The sequence below is a fragment of the Salmo salar genome, chromosome 21 (assembly GCF_965601325.2).
Source record: "Salmo salar chromosome 21, fSalSal1, whole genome shotgun sequence".
NCBI lineage: Eukaryota > Metazoa > Chordata > Actinopteri > Salmoniformes > Salmonidae > Salmo > Salmo salar.
In genome coordinates, this window is record NC_138311.1 from 52,861,299 (window position 1) to 52,878,602 (window position 17,304).

General features: G+C 41.0%; 1 pseudogene across 1 annotated transcript; it reads right to left on the reverse strand.

The window, feature by feature from the left end:
- Positions 1–1,038: 1,038 nt before the first annotated feature.
- On the reverse strand, positions 1,039–11,343 carry LOC106582495 (guanylate-binding protein 6-like; annotated as a pseudogene). Its single transcript, XR_014382077.1, has 8 exons — positions 11,201–11,343; positions 10,449–10,558; positions 9,641–9,837; positions 6,103–6,345; positions 5,702–5,982; positions 4,312–4,523; positions 4,044–4,146; positions 1,039–1,813 (listed from the first exon to the last, which is right to left on the reverse strand). The product of XR_014382077.1 is annotated as a guanylate-binding protein 6-like (transcript).
- Positions 11,344–17,304: the final 5,961 nt, after the last annotated feature.

Sequence of the window (17,304 nt, forward strand, 5' to 3'; positions counted from 1 at the left end):
AGGGTCTATAGGTTGGCATGGTTTCTGTCTATATTCCACTATTAATAGGTTATATTTGGTTATTGTGATGTATTAAAAAAGTTGTGTAATATAATTTAACAATGTAAGTCATTACTCTATTGTTTAGAATTGTATTAATTACATTCATTTTGTTTCTAAAGCATGTCATTTTGTGAAGATGTTTTTTACATGTTAACATATGGTGCTATGACCTGGTCATTATCCTCTCTTGCTGCTTCTCTGGTTTGAAATTATGTTATTATTTGTATTGATAAGAAGAAACACTGTGCGGCCCTTTTCATTGAAGTGTCTAAGGCTTTTGACACTACGGATCACTTGTTACTCATTCAGAGGCTTTGTAGATGGTTTGAAAATGATTTAACGGAAAGAACACAATGTTTACTTACTGATGGTGTTAAATCAGGTTTTCTGGACACAACAAAGGGTGGCCCACAAGGATCGATTCTTGGTCCACTTCTTTTCACTATTTACATGAATAATATCGGTTTAACTTGTACCTGCCCTTGTATGCCGATGACACTGTTGTATATGCTATTTCCCCCACGGTTGACCAATCTCTTTCAGAGCTACAGTCTGCATTTGTTGCTTTCCAGAAAATCTTTGTTGAACTGAAATTGGTACTTAATGCAGATAAAACCAAGTGTACAGAATGTTGTTTTCCAAAACACTTAAAAATGTGGATGGTGCCCACATTGATCATGGTCCAGCTTATTAATATCTGGATAAACAAAAAGCATACAGAGATCATACATCCATGTGAATGGCATCCAAGTTCTTCTCCGAGAACACATTTCAGACACTGTAGATAACAAACATGGATATTAGTGTAACACACATCTCAATAGTCATTCATCTGGGTACTGTAACAGAGAGACATTTTGTCCTCTTGACAGGAGAAGGGCGGATTGGCCCCAAAAAGTGTCTTTGTGTTTTGGGCCATTTGCCATGTGGCATAAAACACACATTTGATTGCAGGGCCTATGACATCTTAAACTAAGATATAAGGTTCACAAGAGGTCAATCAATCAAACTTTATTTCATAAAGCTCTTTTACATCAGCAGTTGTCACAAAGTGCTTTACAGATACCCAGCCTAAACCTCCAAAGAGAAAGCAATGCAGAGGCAGAAGCACAGTGGCTAGGAAAAAGTCCCAAGGAAGCAGAACCCTAGGAAGAAACCTACAGAGGAACCAGGCTCATGCGGCCATGAACACCAGATAGATTTTCAAGACGTTCAAACTTTCATAGACAACCAGCAGGGAGAGATAAAAACAGCGATGGCTATAGAAGACAAACACTTCAAAGCTTCAAAATTCAATATCAGTTAGCTTTCCATAGGTTCAAAGTGGATCACAAGAGTGTACAGAGTGATTCAGAATCATCTACGGGGGCCTGTGATCTATCGTTGAGCGCCTCCTTTAACGCACTCATCTCTCTTGTATGTTCCTCAGCCTGCCGCTTGTAGTCATTCAGCAGAGCCTTCTGATTCTGAGTATTGGCGTCCCTTTCCAATTGATTCTTCTTCTTTAACTCCTTGATCTCTTGTCTCATTAGGTCACCCTTCTCCTTATGGCCCATCTCAAGGAGATCTTTCTGCTCCTGCATCCTGCGGTCCAGGGTCCTGTTGAACTCCTGCTGCTGTTGCTTCCTCTCCTCCTCCATCTTCTTTTTAATCTCCTTGAAGTACTTCTCCTGGCCCCTGCCAATGTTCTCAATTCTGCGCTCCATCTCTGCCTGTTTCTCCTTGGATGCTGCTTTCTCCTGCTCCAGCTCAGCTGTTTTCTTCTTCTCAGCTGGATGAGCCAAGGAGAGAGATAAATAAGTAGGAAAACTGGACAACTCATTTTCTCATACAGATTCACACACATTAAAACCCCCTAGAGTATATTGGAACAACAGTGTATCAATCTAAGTAACATAATTAAAAACATCCCATTAAAATCTGGCAGTTAAAGCTAGAGATATGTATTTTTGCATTGGGCTGCGCCTCAATCCACCGCATCCACCTATGTTGCCATTCCGCATCAGAAGGTGGAAAGGGGCAGAGCTACTGCACTGTTTGTCAGACCAGGAAACATCCCGCAAATCGTTCTTCTTATAAAAACATCTGTAGCATCCGAACGGTTTGGCCTAAAAACTAATATGATCAATGATCAAAAAGGGGAGACTCTCACGAACACGAGGGTGTTCTTCATTTTGCTCTACCACAAGTGTCACGGGCTTGTCTACAGGTAACCCACGGGCTCGTCTACAGGTAACCCATGGGCTCGTATACAGGTAACTCACGGTCTCATCTACAGGTAACCCACGGCTCGTCTAAAGGTTACCCACGGGCTCGTCTACAGGTAACCCACGGGCTCGTCTACAGGTAACCCACGGGCTCGTCTACAGGTAACCCACGGGCTAATCTACAGGTAACCCGTGGGCTCGTCTAAAGGTTACCCACAGGCTCGTCTACAGGTAACACGTCTAAAGGTACGAATCGAACAGAAAATGTGTACTTGAGCGAGGGGATCATTGCTAGACCAAGTAAACACATTTTGATGAATGTTATTTTGTAAATCAAATTGATCCCCACTGGAAATCACCCACAACAGCACATCTTGCATGTACAGCTATGCAGTTTGAAGAGGGGAGCTTTGCAGGTAGTCTGGTTCATATCTAGGGCCTGGTGTATTCAACTTGTATTTTAAAGAGCAATTGCCCGTAAAAAAAACAACTTCTTTTTTAGAAAATAGCTTATCGATATGAGTAAAACATTTATTCCACTATCAAGATATTCTACAAAGGCCTCCAAAGGGCACAGCAGTCTAAGGCACTTCATCGCAGTTCTAGAGGCGTCACCACAGACCTGGGTTTGATCCCAGGCTGTGTCGCAGCCGACCGCCACAGGGAGACCCATGAGGGGGCGCACAACTGGCCCAGTGTCATCCGGGTTAGGGGAGGGTTTGGCCGGCCGGGATGTCCTTGTCCCATCACGCTCTAGCAACTACTTGTGGAGGGCCGGGCGCAGTGCACGCTGACTTCGGTCACCAGCTGTACTGTGTTTCCTCCGACACATTGGTGCAGCTGGCTTCCGGGTTAAGCGGGCAGTGTGTCAAGAAGCAGTGCAGATGTTTCGGGGGACGCATGGCTCTCGACCTTCGCCTCTCCCGAGTCCGTACGGGAGTTGCAGCGATGGGACAAGACTGTAACTACTAATTGGATATCACGAAATTGGTTATTCAATTTGGTTATTATTGTGGAGTAACTACAATGTTGTTGATCCATCCTCAGTTTTCTCCTATCACAGCCATTAAACTCTGTAACTGTTTTAAAGTCACTATTAGCCTCATGATGAAATCCCTGACCGATTTCCTTCCTCTCCTGCAACTGAGTTAGGAAGGACGCCTGTATCTTTGTAAAGACTTGATTCACCATCCAAAGTGTAATTAATAACTTTTCCATGGTCAAACGGATATTCAATTTCTGCCAATAGGTGCCGTAATTTTCAAAATGTAGGAAAACCTCCCTGGTCTTTGTGGTTGAATCTGTTTTTTGAAATTCACTGTTCGACTGAGGGACCTTACAGATATCTATATGTGTGGGGTACAGAGATTAGGTAATCATTCAAAAATCAAGTTAAACACTATTATTTAGGCTTGCCATAACAAAAAGGTTGAATACTTACTGACTCAAGACATTTCAGCTTGTAATGTTTAATTAACTCGTAACCCATGTTAAAACCATAATTCCACATTGACATTGTGTGGTATTGTGTGTAGCCAATGACAAAACATCTGAATTTAATCCATTTTAAATTCAGGCTGAAACACAGCAAAATGTGGAAAAAGTCAAGTACACAATCCAATTTGGATATATTTGGATATTTTTACTCCATAATACTTAGAAGTTGTCATTTTGGGCGGGGCCTGGCATTAGGGCGGGGCCACTGGTCTTATTTGCATCTTCCGAATGTTAGCCTACCACAGTAGCTTTTTTATTTTATAATTGGAAGTAAAAAAAGATTGAGGTGTGGCTTACCTTGGATTTTTTTCTCATTTTCAGTCAGTTTTTTGTCAGCTTGCAGGATGGAGTTGGACTCTGCACTCTTTCCTTTCAGGAACTGCTCCAGAACCTCCTCAGCCTGCAGAAAACAGGCCTTAAAGGTTGTGGCACTGATTTTGATTGAAACCGTAACCAGCTGACTGAAAATAGTTTAAATGTTGGTCATCATTACTGACTAATGATGGATGTTTTTTGATTCTCTAATACACAACGTTGTTGATGTTGTTTGGTTTCTAGCTCTTACCCTGACTCCTTTGTTGGGCTCAGCCCGGTACTGTGCCACTATGTTGTCAGGTGATTGTAGTAAAGCTCATAGCCTCCCGGTGTGGCGTACCTCCCCTCCTTCATCCCCTGATCCATCTTAGCAGACAGATTCTCCAGAAAGGCCTTGCACTTCTTCTCTGACGCATCCTTGTTTTCTTTGAAAAGGTCGGCGGAGTGGTTGCCAATGGCCTCCTGAAAGATAAGATAAAAAATCAGACAATTATATAAATACAGTTCTAGAAATCATTTATTACCGGATGCTAACATTGGAGAATACCATAAATACCACATGGGAAACACAGCAGCTGTAAGTCAACCTCAATACAATAACACGTTGTAGATCAGAATGTTCTCCAAGAAGCAACATTTTATAGCGTACAAGGTCAGGTTGACCTTCAGCTGACGCTAGCTTCAGAAATGTGAACCCTGGTAAGAGCTGATACTAGCTTCAGACATGTGAACCCTGGTATGAACTGACACTAGCTTCAGACATGTGAACCCCGGTATGAACTGACACCAGCTTCAGACATGTGAACCCTGGTATGAGCTGATACTAGCTTCAGACATGTGAACCCTGGTATGAACTGACACCAGCTTCAGACATGTGAACCCTGGTATGAGCTGATACTAGCTTCAGACATGTGAACCCTGGTATGAACTGAAACTAGCTTCAGACATGTGAACCCTGGTATGAACTGACACCAGCTTCAGACATGTGAACCCTGGTATGAACTGAAACTAGCTTCAGACATGTGAACCCTGTTATGAACTGACACCAGCTTCAGACATGTGAACCCAGGTATGAACTGACACTAGCTTCAGACATGTGAATCCTGGTATGAACTGATATTAGCTTCAGACATGTGAACCCTGGTATGAACCGACACCAGCTTCAGACATGTGAACCCTGGTATGAACTGACACTAGCTTCAGACATGTGAATCCTGGTATGAACTGATATTAGCTTCAGACATGTGAACCCTGGTATGAACTGACACTAGCTTCAGACATGTGAACCCCGGTATGCCATGTTCCTATAGCGATAAAGGGTTACATATTGGTTACCTATTACATATCTTTATTAGGCTTTTATTCAATGTTGTGTTATTTTTAATCCAAGATTAAAAATCTAATCTGAGCACTGATTTTCACAGTAGTGTTCTTTTGTCTCTATAAGTTAATTGATTGAGGAATTGCACTGCTTGGACATATTCCACCTGGTGTCTTTGGATCCTACTGGTGTTACTGTCACTGGTGATTATCATGTTGTTGCATCAGCTAATCAGTCATTTATTATATTGAATGGCCTTGACGATGTTAAAAATGCATTGTGTTAGAACCAGGCACAGATCTCAAATGATGACTCTTACCACCAGAGCTTTCAAGAACTCCCCATTTTCGTCTTTGAAGGATCGCTTCATGAACGCCTGTGTGGCCTTAGCCTCTGAGCAAAGGTGGTTCTCTGACAGCTGATTGATGTCCACCGGGAATAAGGCCTTCACATTCTCCATTCCCTTCTGGTACACCGCCAGGCCCTCATCCACAGCAGCCTGGTTCTCAATTTTAGCCATGGCCAGCACCGCATTCTCCAGACAGGGCACATTGCCTTTGGCAATGGTCTCCACATAGGTGTTGACCAGGTGGCCTAGCACTGCAATCAGACAGGTGGCAGGAAAAATATTAACGTTTGAATTTAGTGGCACAATACAATTCAGAATCAATATGTGTATCCATTTTCACATACTGTACTGTAGGTAGATGTCTGACTCACTCTCTCCGGTCAATGTGTGTCCCCCTATAACAGTCTTCATACGGCTTTCCTGGTAAATGAAGCTGCAGAAAGTATCTGCGACCTCTCTGAAGCTTTCAGAAAGCTCAGCCTCGTCCATGGAGTCCAGTCGGTGCATGTTATCAGGAGTTGTAGGGGAGGGGAACACAAAACACTTGCGTGAGGGGAAGAAGTTCCGGATGCACTCTCGCGGAACGTTGTAGTCATTGATCTTTTTACCATAACCTGAAAGATAACATTGGCATTACTGGATTTTATAGTACAAGCAGATCTTGGGTATGTCCCAATAAAATCTCCTTTCTCCTCCAACCTATCAAGAGCTCTTACAGCATGAACTGGCATGTTGTCAACCGAATCAAAGGATCAGAGAATTAATCTAGTACTGAAACCATAAGCTACAGGTAGCTAGCGCTGCAGTGTATGAAGTATGGTGAGTAATTGACTCAAAGAGAAAGACAATAGTTTAGCAGTTTTTAACAAATTAATCTCTTTAAAAATTAAGGAGAAACGATAGAGTGTATATTTTGTTTTATTTTTTTCCACTTTAACTTAGCTAGTGCATGCAGCTTGTTAGTTTAGCCTACTCAAACAACCAGCTAAAACAAAGAGGGATGCTATGTTACCTAGCTGAATGTCTATCCAACACTGGAACTCTTCCAAGGTAAGATTTTGGTTTTACTAATTTATTGCAAACCGTGGCCTGCCGGTTTAACTGCTAAACTGCTTCCTGACTGTTAACTGTAACGTTACTATATGAATGTAGTGGGTTTAGTAACACCTTACTTCTATTAGCTATGTTGCCTATGACATTAGCTAATATGGTGACAATGATGTAGACTGTGTGTAGTAGTTAGCGGGTATGATATGAAGGTTTGGCTAGGATTTTTTTCTTGTTGTCCGGTCACAGACAGCCGATTTGTTTTGCACTGAAGTCTACAAGTGAAGGGAAAAGGTGAGAGGAGGAGAGCGTGTAGACGCGAGAAGGAATTATATATATATATATTATATATATTTATATATATATATATATATATATAGACTGTGTAGTATATATAGACTGTATATATATATATATATATATAAAATGAGCAAAATGATAATGCTGTTTGTATGTAGCTGCTATGAAAGTGAACAGTGTTTGCGTGTGATCAGGGGTGTATTAATTCCGCCGATTCTGTTGAAAACCATTTCTTAAGCTTTCTGCCAATATGAGATATGTCTCCTGGGAAATGTTCTTGTTACTTACAACCTCATGCTAATCGCATTAGCCTACGTTAGCTCAACCGTCCCATGGGAGGGACACCAATCCCGAAGAAGTAATTAAACTGGGTGAATGGAATATGAATGACAGTCATCCAATATGCTGTAATAGAAATAAGGCCATGTTCATGAAAAAAAGATAATCCTCCCTCATCTTAAACGTCACCGACCGCCGCTGTTTCATTCATCTGCTGGCTCTTATATGTAACCTCACATTGAAGTGTTTTACCATGCTCTTTTCAGGACAACCAGGGCTACACGTAGAACAACCATTTGATATAAACAGTTACATTTGTGAGTTTTATTGCAAATGTAAAAAAAATAAAAAATACGGTCCGCCTTAAGAGAAACCTGACTAAAAATGAATTTATAAAAAATGCTGTAAGTCCAGAAATTGTTTGCTTAGTGGGAAATGAATATCCAACTACTCAGTGATAACTGTGTGGAGTTTGGAGTTTGTGACAGGAACTATGTGATCTTATTACAGTATTATAGACACTATGTCCTGGGATTTCCTATGATCTTCTATGTAGAAGAACCCCTTACAGTATTATAGACACTATGACCTGGGATCTCCTATGATCTTCTATGTAGAAGAACCCCTTACAGTATTATAGACACTATGACCTGGGATCTCCTATGGTCTTCTATGTAGAAGAACCCCTTACAGTATTATAGACACCTGGGAAGACCACCTGGGATTTCCTATGATCTTCTATGTGGAAGCACCCCTTAGCTTCTAACGACTCTTAAATGTGTGTGTTTGTGAGTGTCTCAGCTTTTCATATTGGGGTCATAATAGTCTGTAGCTCAAACTGTTCGGACATTACAGACGTTTTTTGTGAGGAGAACTGTTTTCGGGATCCGCCCTTGTCACACAAACTCCACTCTATCTCAGCCCCCACACAGGTTAATGATTGGTATCTGCAGATACAGAAGGAATAGACAAATCCGATGCAAAAAATACATATGTAGCTCAAACACACAATGTTTAAAAGGGGCTGAAGGTAATAAATCACGCCGGTTTGGGACAACCCGGCTCCTGTGCGCTCCATCGCCAGTTAGGATGAGGCTACTCGAAGAGAGAGGGCGGCCAGGTTCGGTGGGTACCCCCCCGCTGCCTGTGTCTGCCTCGGTCAAGCACCGTTTGCCTCTCTTCCCAGACATGTTGATGAACGGTCCGGTCCCACCCCAGTAAACCGTTTCCTACTTGGACTTTCGAGACTGGGCTAGCTAAACAAGCACTGCATATAACTAGCTATTCCTACCTGCCCACGGTGGAGTTGCTGGGGTAGCTCTCTTGTTAAGAATACATAGCGTAAAGTCGCTTGGTTATTCTAAATAGATACTTCGGTCAAAGATGCTAGCTAGCCTACCTTGCCAGAGCCCTTTTTGCTTCACGCAGGTTATACAGTTTCATAGAAGCACTACGTATGTTGGAAGCTTGTCTGTGTTTAATGTTCCACCCTTTGTTACCCCACGTTCCACGGTGTCAATGGGGTTCAGGGGCTAAATCAATCTCTCCAGGGTGAGAGTGAGAAGTTGGGTCTTTGTCCACAAGGGGGCGCCCCTCCCCCATAGTTGGCTCATTACTGAGATTTATTGCTGATCCCTGCCTGTAGCTCACTGGCCTCTGGTGTCTAGTGATACAGGTTATGGTCTCTATAGGTGATTAGTTGTTGGTAGCGGAGTTGAGGGAACAAGCAGGGTTGTACACAACCACCCTATTATCCCACACAAAGCCTCTGTGGTTCATATGAGCCCCCAAATGAGCTGTCTGTGTCAGGAATCCCGCTTCCTGAGTCTGTTTTCTGCCTGAGGTGACTGTTTTTGTTTTGGAGTCTGTTGTTTTGGAGTCTGTTCTGCCTGAGGTGACTGTTTTTGTTTTGGAGTCTGTTTCAACTGAGTTCCACAGTGTTCACGGGTGTAAAACGTGTTGTGTCTCCCACATATGAGTTAGATGAAAAGTGTCCCATCTCCACGTTCAGACAGACAGTTGTCAAGATTGGTGGAAGAATCTCTCCAGGTCCCAGGATTTCATTGGCCTTGTCAGGCGTGATTGTAGATCCTTCAACCAAAGTCGCAAGAGTGCGACTCCCCATAGTATGTTGTACACCTTCAGGGAACAGTAGTTATAGTCATAATGCTACGCTTTGCATCATACCGTGGTATATTATCTGATATACACACAGCTGGAATGCTGTTTAAGTCAATCAGCATCTAGGTCTCAAACTACCTGGTTTATAGTAATGAAAATCACCTTTCTTGAGTCGCAGGGAATTCTCCAGATACTCGTCTGGAGTGATTTCTCTGCCGTCGATCTCGAGCTGTAGAGTGAAATCTCTGACGGTCCACACAAAATTAGGAAAGAACTGCGCAAATTGGGTGCCCTCTCCTTCCTCCTCATCGTCAGTGGTAGACTTCACCTTGATCATCTCTGTCAGCTCGTTCACATATCTATAGGACCGGTTGAGGATTGATACAGGAGTTCCCAAAGCTCATGTCAATGTCATGCACAGTTTGCGTACAGGGGCTTGAATTTCAGGGAAGTTACAAACAAGCAAAAAAACAAACAAAACAAGTAATTTTCAGTTTAGATTTAAATTGACACAGTAACGTCATTTGCTTGAAAGTCACAGACATTGCTTTTAGTCAACACCAGCTCTTCATGTTCACTAAAGCTAAGAATCAATCACGGGAACCGGCATCCTGAGATTTCTCAAGCCCTTTACCGTTTCCAGAGAAGTAAATTACTACGTAGTACTGATCAACACAACATATGCAACTTGCATATAGCATATTTAATTAAATGGAACATATTTAGTTGGCGAATTATGAACATTTAAATTCTCTACCATATCAATGATTAGGTCTAACCTACAATTAAAAAATGTAAAAAATATACATACAAATTCATGAAAATGTCCATCACAATTAGCTAGGCTACCACTAATATAGCTGAGATGACTGTCAAAAGCCTAACAAACAAACTATCATATCAAATACCACAACAGATTATGTCCACAAGATGCCACAGAATGGAGCCAAATGTTGACCCAAAAGGATACTGAAGCTTCTCCACAGCATCATTATCGATGGTCCCTCGACTGTTGTAGACCAGAGTACTGCTTAACAGAATGGCCAGGGAGAAGATCCAGGCGTCATTCTTAGAATCCCCCTGAAACAATTATCACGTCAAATCAAAGCAAATTTTCTTTGTCACATGCGCCGAATACAACAGACAACCTTACAGTGAAATGCTTACTTACGAGCCCTTAACCAAAAATACTTTAAAAAAAAGAAATAAAAGTAACAAATAATTAAAGATCAGCAGTAAGTAACAATAGTGAGACTATATACATGGGGTACTAGTACAGAGTCAATGTGCGGGGACACCGGTTGGTCGAGGTAACTGAGGTAATATTTACATGTAGTTAGAGTTATTAAAGTGATTATGCATAGATAATAAACAGAGAGTAGCAGCGGTGTAAAAGGGGGGGGGCAATGCAAATAGTCTGGGTAGCCATTTGATTAGATGTTCAGGAGTCTTATGGCTTGGAGGTAGAAGCTGTTTAGATACCTCTTGGACATAGACTTGGCGCTCCAGTACCGCTTGCCGTGCGGTAGCAGAGAGAACAGTCTATGACTAGGGTGGCTGGAGTCTTTGACCCTTTTTAGGGCCTTCCAACATCTCTGACTAAGTAATCATTTAATTTACATGATGAGTGTGCAGATATGTGTTCACTGTGCTTAGTTAGTAATCTAAGAGGAATATGAATCTTTAATGTGGATTGTAAAGAGATTGAACCTTGACCCCCACCTTCTCCACGTCCCCCAGCCCCTCTGTATCCAGCAGCACCAGAGTGTGGTCTGTTTTTTCAGGATGAGGGACACACCACATCCAGATGCCCTTAGTCTCGGACTGGATGGTGGCTCCAAGGGCAAAACCTAAATCAACAGAGATTATTGAGGACATTTACAGTTTAAATATTTAACCAGACTATAACACTGTTACAGAGCTGGACCAGAGCTACTGCAGACCAGAACTAGCTAGCTACTAGCAAAGCCCTAGACCAGAGTTAGTTTGTCTGGACCAGAACTAGCTAGCTACTAGCAAAGCCCTAGACCAGAGTTAGATAGTGTGGACCAGAACTAGCTAGCTACTAGTAGAGCCCTAGACCAGAGTTAGTTAGTGCGGACCAGAACTAGCTAGCTACTAGCAAAGCCCTAGACCAGAGTTCGTTAGTGTGGACCAGAACTACTGCGGACCAGAGTTAGTTGGGAGGGGAAGATAGATGCTCCATTTTAGGGGACATAAAAGTATTTGGACAAATTAATTTAGAAATTAATGGTAAATAAAGTATTGTGTCATATTTGAGTCACTTTTGTTGTAAATAACAATAGTATATATTTGTAAACACTTTTACATTAATGTGGATGCTACCATGGTTACGCATAGTCCTGAATGAATCGTGAATAATAATGAGTGAGGAAGTTCAAACCGCCAAGACATGCTAACCTCTCACTATTACAATAACAGGGGAGGTTAGCATTTTTGGGGGGTGTCATGACGTTGCCCTCTTTGGGTACAGCGAGCACCATCCCCCTCTCCCTCTATACTCCTGACACCAGGCTCTGCAGAAGAGGTTGTAAATTCCTATGAGGAGATCCTCTCCTCATGGACACAGGCTAGAGAGAGAGTGAGTTTCATAGAGAGAACAAAGGAATTTCTTCCACCTCACAGAACTGGAGAACACCGACACTTATGTTCTGGAGAAGGTATAAAAGATCGGTGAAGAATCCAGCTATGAACTGGTCCGTTTGGTACAATTTTGCGAAACTCATGAGAGACAATACGGCCACATCACCATAATCATGTTTATAGAAGAGTCTCAGGTATGAGTTGTATAAAATGAATGAATAAGGATTAAGCTATTTGTGAGATGATGGGATGCTATGTAATGATGTAAATGTGAGAGAATTGTACTTTTTGAGGCTAGTGGGCGTCCCACCCACCGTGCACACTATTCAACAGCCAGTGAAAAATCAGAGAGCCAAATTCGAAAACAACAAAATGTCATAATTCAAATTTCTCAAACATACAACTATTTTACACCATTTCATAGATAAACATCCTCTTAACCTGTCTGCGCTAGGTGGGACGTCAGTGTCCCATTCTATTCAACAGCCAGTGGTATACCGTGGCGCGAAATACAAAAACCTTAAAAATGCTATAACTTCAATTTCTCAAACATATGACTATTTTACACCATTTGAAAGATAAGACTCTCGTTAATCCAACCACATTGTCCGATTTCAAAAAGGCGTTACAGCGAAAGCAAAACATTAGATTATGTCAGGAGAGTACCCAGCCAAAAATAATCACACAGCCATTTTCAAAGCAAGCACATATGTCACAAAAACACAAACCACAGCTAAATGCAGCACTAACCTTTGATGATCTTCATCAGATGACACTCCTAGGACATTATGTTATACAATACATGCATGTTTTGTTCAATGAAGTTTATATTTATATCAAAAACCAGCTTTTTACATTAGCATGTGATGTTCAGAACTAGCATACCCACCGAAAACTTCCGGTGAATTTACTAAATTACTCATGATAAACGTTTACAAAATACATAACAATTATTTTAAGAATTATAGATACAGAACTCCTTTATGCAATCGCGGTGTCAGATTTTAAAATAGGTTTTCGGCGAAAGCACATTTTGTAATATTCTGAGTACATAGCTCGGCCATCAAGGCTAGCTATTCAGACACCCGCCAACGTCGAGGCTCAGTAAACTCAGAATTACTATTACAAAAATTGGATTACCTTTGCTGTTCTTCGTCAGAATGCACTCCCAGGACTTCTACTTCAAATACAAATGTTGTTTTGGTTCCAAATAATCCATAAATATTATCCAAATACCTCCGTTTTGTTCATGCGTTCAGGTCACTATCCAAAGGGTAACGCGCGGGCGCATTTCGTGACAAAAAAATTCAAAATGTTCCTTTACCGTACTTAGAAGCATGTCAAGTCTCGTGAACGCGCATCTCCTGTCTCTGAGCCACCAGGCAGGCCACTGACAAACAGTGCTCCTGTACTTTGCCCAGAGACAGGAGACGCCCCAATCCACTTTCTGGCGGCTTTAGAGAGCCAATGGAAGCCTTAGAAAGTGTCACGTAACAGCAGAGATACTGTAATTTCGATAGAGATGCAACGGAAGGACCACAAATTGTCAGACAGGCCATTTCCTTCTTGTAATCTTCTCAGGTTTTTGGCTGCCATATGAGTTATGTTATACTCACAGACACCATTCAAACAGTTTTAGAAACTTTAGAGTGTTTTCTATCCAAATATACTAATTATATGCATATTCTCATTTCTGGGCAAGAGTAGTAACCAGTTTAAATCGGGTACGTTTTTTATCCGGCCGTGAAAATACTGCCCCCAAGCCCAGACAGGTTAATCCAACCACGTTGTCCGATTTCAAAAAGGCTTTACGGTGAAAGCATAAAGTTAGATTATGTTAGGACAGTACATAGACAAAACATTACACACAGCCATTTTCAATGCAAGGACAAGCGTCACCAAAAGCAGAAAACCAGCTAAAATGATGCACTAACCTTTGACAATCTTCATCAGATGACACTCCTAGGACATTATGTTATGCCATACATGCATTTTTTGTTCTATCAAGTTCATATTTATATCCAAAAACCCCATTTTACATTGGCGCGTGGCGTTCAGAAAATGTATTTCCCCCAAAACTGCCAGTGAATCAGCACAACAATTTACAAAAAAATACTCATTATAAACGTTGATAAAATATTAAACTGTTATTCAAAGAATTATAGATTAACATCTCCTGAATGCAACCGCATTGACAGATTTCAAAATAACTTTACTGGGAAAGCACACTGCAATAATCTGTGTACTGCGCTCAGAAAAAAACCTCAGGCAAATACAGATACCCGCCATTTTGGAGTCATCTAAATGCATAAATAGCATTAGAAATATTCACTTATCTTTAATAATCTTCATCAGAAGGCACTTCCAGGCATCCCAGGTCCACAATAATTCTTGTTTTGTTCGATAAAGTTCATAATTTACGTCCAAATAACTCCATGTTGTTTGCGCGTTCAGTAAGCTACTCAAAATGTAGGACGCGCGAGGAAAATTTCACGACGAAAAGTTTTAAAAAAGTTTGATTTACGTTCGTTCAAACATGTCAAACGTTGTATAGCATCAATCTTTAGGGCCTTTATAACGTGAAACTTCAGTAATATTCCAACCGGACGATTCGATTGTCTTGAAAAAAAATTTTGGAACACAGGTCCCTTCTCACGTGAACGCGCGCAATGAACTGATGTGATTTTCTGAGTCACCTACTTCCCAGCCTTCTCCTTCGGTCTGTGTTTACCGCAAAAGCCTCAAACAACTTTCTAAAGACTGTTGACATCTAGTGGAAGCCTTAGGAAGTGCAAAATTAACCCTAACTCACTGTGTGTCAGAAAGGCAAGGACTTGAAAAAACTACAGGAACCAGATTTTCATTTCCTGGTTGTATTTTTCTCAGGTTTTTGCCTGCCATATTAGTTCTGTTATACTCACAGACATCATTCAAACAGTTTTGGAAACTTTAGAGTGTTTTCCATCCAAATCTACTAATAATTTGCAAAATTTTGATTCTGAGCCCGAGTATTAGGCCATTTACTCTGGGCACGCTTTTCATCCAAAAGTGAAAATACTGCCCCCTAGCCCAGACAGGTTAAAGTTTCACTAAGTGCTTGGCACGCCCCCAGGGACACAGACAGGACCTGGAATCATGAGACAGCCTTTTTCTATGTCCCAACTAAAACCCCCAACTAGGTTTTCTATCACCAGACCGAGCTTACCTCAATTACGAGATGGCTAAAGATTGGAGACCGAGCTTACCTCAATTACGAGATGGCTAAAGGTTGGAGACCAGCTTACCTCAATAACGAGAGGGCCAAGGTTTGACCATGCATTTCTCTTGCTGAACTTTTAACCATACCACGTGGTTAAACTCTTAGACTATCGATACCGACAGAATAAGAACAAGTCTTTGATATTAATTACTAGTCTGCAGCTAGGAATTCGGTATCATTGAACGCGAAGACCGACAACCGCAAAAACATCTATCTATAACGACATGAATGAATGTCACTCTGAACTATCCATTCTAACCACGAGAGAGAGAGAGAGAGCGGACAGACTCTCCTACAGACACAACAGAGATTCCGACGACACACTGAGCGTAAATATATATATATTGATTGCAATTGTTCCCGAATGAGTGAGCGTTCATGTGCAAAGGATTAGTATTTCAATTGTTATAATATTTAACTCTGTAGTGTCTCCTCAGCTGACCCCCCACTCCCCTTTTGTCTAACAAGCCGCCATGTCAGTTTAGCCCACTAGGGCACATTCCCCTATCATTTCCTTGTAACCATTGTTTGTTTGATATGCATTTCTGTGAATTACCTAGTTAGTAAATAAATGATTTTAAGACAATTGATATATGGATGACTCATAGTGAAGACTGGGTTCGTGCAGATAACCAACAATTTACGATGTTTGGAATGAGACTAACGTGAGGTAAATAAATTCATTAACTCGAAGACTAATTGATCAGATATTAAAATATCTGAAAGTTATATTTGGAAAATTATAACTTTGTAATCTGAATATTTTCCTTGGTGCCCCGACTTCCTAGTTAATTACAGTTACATAATTAATCAGGTTAATCGATTAATAATAATTACAGAGAGTTATTTGATAAATAAGTCTTCAGTTTAATGATGCCAAAGACACGACAGGGGGTAAGATATTTGCAATCATCATTATTCACGATTCATTCAAGAATATCTGTAATCATGGTAGCATCCACATTAATGTAGATGTGTTTAGAAACATATTATTTTCTTATTTACAATAAAAGAGACTCCAAAATGACACAATGCATTATTTACCACACATTTCTATTGGGCACAAAATAATCTAAAACACAACCAAAACAAACAGCAAATGGAGTCACAAGCTTGATGTGATCATTGTGTGCTAGGAATATGGGACCAAATACTTAATACACATGGATTTGTCCCAATACTTTTGGTCCCTTAATAATATGTACAAAAAGAGCAAACATTTCTAAATGGTTCACTTGGTATGGATGATAATCAAATCAATTTATAAAGCCCTTCTTACATCAGCTGACATCTCAAAGTGCTGTACAGAAACCCAGCCTAAAACCCCAAACAGCAAGCGATGCAGGTGTAAAAGCACGTGTAAAAGTACGGTGGCTAGGAAACGCTCCCTAGAAAGGTCAAAACCTAGGAAGAAACCTAGAGTGGAACCAGATAGGAACCAGGCTATGAGGGGTGGCCAAAATAAAGCTGACAGTCTAAAGTTTAACCTCATATTCATTGTATCATTTCAAATCCAAAGTGCTGGAGTACTGAGCCAAAACAACAAACAATGTGTACCAATACTTTGTTAGCTCACTGTATATATATTTTTGTAACTCAGTCGGGATCTCAACTTACTGTTGAGAGTCAGAAATGTAGAATACACAAAGTGCACCTTCAAAATATATTAGTGCATCAGCAGTTTCCCTCTTGTTACTGTACGTCATTCACTCAATGTCACGGCCGTCGTAAGGAGACGCAGCGGGAATGTGTATGCTCATCTTTCTTATTTATTAAAGAAAATGAAACAAAAACACTAGAACAAAAACGACGACGACAAACAGTCCTGTGAGGCACACAGCTACACATGGAACAACTACCCACAAATCCCATGACAAAACACCCCTACTAAATAGGACCTTCAATTAGAAGCAACGAGGAGCAGCTGCTTCCAATTGAAGGTCAACGCAATTAACTAAACATA